The sequence below is a fragment of the Elaeis guineensis genome, chromosome 9, assembly GCF_000442705.2.
Source record: "Elaeis guineensis isolate ETL-2024a chromosome 9, EG11, whole genome shotgun sequence".
Taxonomy (NCBI): Eukaryota; Viridiplantae; Streptophyta; class Magnoliopsida; order Arecales; family Arecaceae; genus Elaeis; species Elaeis guineensis.
The window spans coordinates 8,522,081-8,526,552 of NC_026001.2; the positions used below are offsets into that span (position 1 = coordinate 8,522,081).

General features: G+C 45.1%; 1 pseudogene; it reads left to right on the plus strand.

Annotated features, from left to right (window-relative positions):
- The first annotated feature begins 360 nt into the window (after positions 1-360).
- LOC105051783 (amino acid permease 3-like) lies at positions 361-2,730 on the plus strand (annotated as a pseudogene).
- The last annotated feature ends 1,742 nt before the right edge of the window (positions 2,731-4,472 follow it).

The window sequence follows — 4,472 nt, forward strand, 5'->3', positions numbered from 1 at the left end:
ATGAGGTTTGAAATGTGAAAGGGAAACCATAGTGGAAGTTTGGACCTCCCTCTCATTGACTCAAGTCTAGTACCTTGTCACCTTGTAGCTTTTTAATAAATTCTTTTGGCTTCCCCGCGTCTAAGAGAATGGGTACCTTGTCACCTTGTAGCTTTTAAAAAGTTCTTTTGGCTTCCCCGCGTCTATATATAGCCCAAGACCCCAAGCCCTCTTCCACCATTCCATTCCCCATCTTCTCTATTTCTGCTCCCTGTTTCTCAATTTAGTTGGCAGTTTTGCTGGGTCGATAGGTCTCTAGACTGGGTTTTATATTATAAACCGTGAACTATTCTTATTTCCGTGGTATACCTTCCAATCCCGAGCTATCTCTTTTTCTGGGATTGTGTGCCTTGGGCACTGCGTTAGGAGAGCGTTAGGTAGCCCAGAGTGATACCTAGTGAGGAACGGAGGCTACTCTGTGGTCCGGCGTCTTAAATTTCTCTGACTTCTTTCTTTCACCCTGTCTCTAGCTTGGCTCTGCTCGTATTTTGAATTCAAACCGTAGAGCGTCTCACTTGTTCTCTCTACCTTCCTGCGTGTTTCTCTGTTGCTGGGGAATAAGATGGGCGAGAACGGTGCAGAGAAGTACAGCCGGCAAGCAAGTTTCACCGCGATGGAGGTCTCCGTAGAACTGGGCCAGCAGCAGCAGCTCCAGGGAGGCTCCAAGTTGTACGACGAGGACGGCCGGATTAAAAGGACTGGTAAAAATCCAAACTTTGTTCTTCTGTCACGCTTTGAATCCATGATTCTTCATGTTTCTGAATGAAAAGGTGGGAACTTTCAGGGACTCTGTGGACGGCGAGCGCGCATATTATCACGGCAGTCATCGGCTCCGGCGTGCTGTCGCTGGCCTGGGCTATCGCGCAGCTCGGATGGGTCGCCGGCCCTGCCGTCATGCTCCTCTTCTCCTTCGTTATCTACTACACTTCTACTCTTCTCGCTGACTGCTATCGCTCCGGCGATCTCATCACGGGCAAGCGCAACTACACCTACATGGACGCCGTTCATGCCTACCTTGGTTTGTTCCCATTCCTTTCTTTCCCTAACTAATGACATCATCAAGATGAAATTTTTTTATTCTATAACTCACTTTTTTGCTTTTTCTTCTTAAATTTCAACAAACAGGGGGATTTAAGGTCAAGTTTTGTGGATTCATCCAATACGCTAATCTCTTTGGAGTCGCCATTGGTTACACCATCGCTTCGTCCATTAGCATGATGTGAGTAGAGTGGGAAATAGTCTTTCTTACTCTTTCTCTACAAAAAGGTTGAACCTCTTATTTTCTAATTGGATGTTTTGAATTTTGGGAACAGGGCAATCTGGAGGTCCAACTGCTTCCATGCAAAAGGCCACAAAAGTCCCTGCCATACATCCAGCAATCCTTACATGATTATATTCGGTGTGTTCGAGATCATATTCTCCCAGATTCCCGACTTCGATCAGATATGGTGGCTTTCCATTGTCGCCGCTGTCATGTCCTTCACCTACTCTTCCATCGGCCTCGGTCTCGGCATCACCCAGACCATTGGTAAACCTTTCGGGGCCAGCTAAAGCTAATAAAATTTTTCAAACTACCACATAAATTTTTCTCCGTTTGCCACATCCTGATCTCCCTGTTCTTTTCTGCTCTTTTTTTCAAACAGAGAATAAAGGTTTCAAAGGCAGTCTCACTGGAATCAGCATCGGCACCGTCACCGAAACCCAGAAGATCTGGCATAGCCTCCAAGCCTTGGGCGACATTGCCTTCGCCTACTCCTTCTCCATCATCCTCATTGAAATCCAGGTAAACAATTCAAATCCAATCAAACAGTAACTTATACCATGTTCTGTATATACTCTGTTTCAGCTATCATATAACTAAAGCATTGGTTTTGTTTGGTTCTACTTCAGGACACAATAAAGGCGCCGCCGCCGTCGGAGGCCAAGGTGATGAAGAAGGCCACACTACTAAGCGTGGCGGTGACGACGTTCTTCTACATGCTCTGTGGCTGCATGGGCTATGCCGCATTCGGCGACCAGGCTCCCGGCAACCTCCTCACCGGCTTCGGCTTCTACAACCCCTTCTGGCTTCTCGACATCGCCAACGCCGCCATCGTCATCCACCTCGTCGGCGCCTACCAGGTCTTCTGCCAGCCCCTCTTCGCCTTCATCGAGAAGTGGGCACGCCAAACCTGGCCCAAGTCCACCTTCATCACCAAGGAGATTAGAATTCCCCTCGCTCCACCAGGTCCTACAACCTCAACCTCTTCCGCCTCGTGTGGCGCTCCAACTTCGTCGTCCTCACCACCCTCGTCTCCATGCTCCTCCCTTCTTCAACGACGTCGTCGGCCTCCTTGGCGCGCTCAGTTTCTGGCCGCTCACTGTCTACTTCCCCATAGAGATGTACATAGCCCAGAAGAAGGTCCCAAGTGGAGCACCAGGTGGGTATGCCTACAGATGCTGAGCATCGCCTGCCTCATCGTCTCCATCTCCGCCGCCGTCGGCTCCATCGCCGGAGTTGTCACCGATCTCAAAGTCTATCGGCCATTCAAGACCAGCTACTAATTAATCTCAAGGCTGCCACTTTTTACTCTTTGTTGCTGTTATGTGCTACTATTTCAGTTTCTCTTGCTGTTGTTGGTTGTAAACTTGTAATAGTTGACTATCAAAGTTCAAGGGAATTAATGAATGGTAGTTGATTTCAGAACAAAATCTATGGGAGCAAGAAATTATTAGATAGATTCATTTCACCGTAGGTAAAGTCAATAAAAACTCTACACATCAGCTGATTTTTTATTAATTACTAATCATGATTAACCAGAAGCATTGATCATGGCATGAGGGTTGAATCTGAAAAAAAGATGGTTGGATTTCCTGTGGAAATTGATGAGAATTGGCTGGAATGGTGTGAGCCACGGGTTGCTGCCATTGGGACCTTTTGGAAAAGAGTGAGGGAAAAGGGGAGGTAGGGAGAGAGTTGGGTGGGGTCACTCTGGGGATTCAGAGTGGTGGGTGGTCCTGGCGGCTTGGGTGCAATGATTGGGGTAAATGGGTGGGATTGAGTTGGGATTGGGTCCGGGAGTCTAGTTGTGGAGGGGAATGTTGGTGTTATCTTATCTTGGGAGTACCGGATCCTTGGATTTTACCGTTTGAGATGGTCGGAGTGTGGGATATGTGGAGGCTACAGTTTGGTTATAAGGTGCCTGGGCCACGGAGGTTTGTTCTCATTGGGTGTTTTTGATCATTGGAAGGAGGTTTGGTTGACGGATTCTGGAGTGGGTCAACGGTCATGTCGGCAACTTGGCATGCGCAAAAACATATTTTTTCCAACATAAATGTGCTTGCGAAGGACTCAGCCCATTGGTAGCATTTGGTTTAGGAAAAGAATAGCATAAGATTAGGAATAAATTTTATTTTATCAAATAATTTTAAAAATTGGATATTAGTAAAGGAATGATCATAGGTTAAACGTGCTTACAGCATGTGTTGGGGGTGATTTTGTCCTGACCGAAGATGTGAAATATGCAAAGACACATCGGGCCCCGCCAGCTTCTTGTAATTCATTTGTTTCAGATTCCTTCCGACTCTTGGTCACGGTCCTTAATTTAATAGTCCATTTTTACCGATCCAACGGAGAGTTGGTTTTATTGATCAGCAAATTTTAGAATCCCATGTCATTAATAAATACGGCCCTCATGTACTATAGGACAATATTACCCATCCAAATTGAGATGTGCAGAAGGTCAGACACGATCTTCGAGGATATTCAATGAGGACAAAAAGATCTTTGAGGATTTTTTTCTACTCCTTTTTTGATCCGATCCACGGCCATGTTATTTACTTCAGCTAGCCAACCCTGTAAGAAGCTGGTCTTATTGGCTCTTTCAAAATTCAAATGATCACGACATCCAGTTGACTCTAGAATAGAAAAGATAGGTACAATAACTATCTCATTAATCAGGAGTCTCACCACGTCGCGCCTGAATTGGCTCCATGATTTTTTCAGACGGTTACATGGCTTTTTAGCTTCCATCCATAAATAAAGGACCAAGAGAGATCTTCTAAGTATGAAATTTCTCTCTCTCAACATGCTCATTCTTTTTCATCTGTTACCGAAATTCTAACTTGAGTATCAGAAGATCTCTATCGGAGCCACTTCCGATCAGAAACTTTTCTTGCAGGTCCTGCTATCGCTGTCCGACTGTCGCCGACCTACCGTTACCGCCTAACTCCAATCGATCCGACCTCGAAATAGATTTTTGTATCAACATCATGCATAGCTATTTCAAGAAAGAAAAAAAAAAAACTAGCATTACTTACTTTTAGCATGAAGCTGTTATTTATACTTGTCTCTATTTTTAAAAATTATTATTCTAAAAATTGTAGCTAAACATAAACAAAAGAACTGGTAGCACACTGTGCATAATAGACATAATATTGCCTTTTCATTTTTT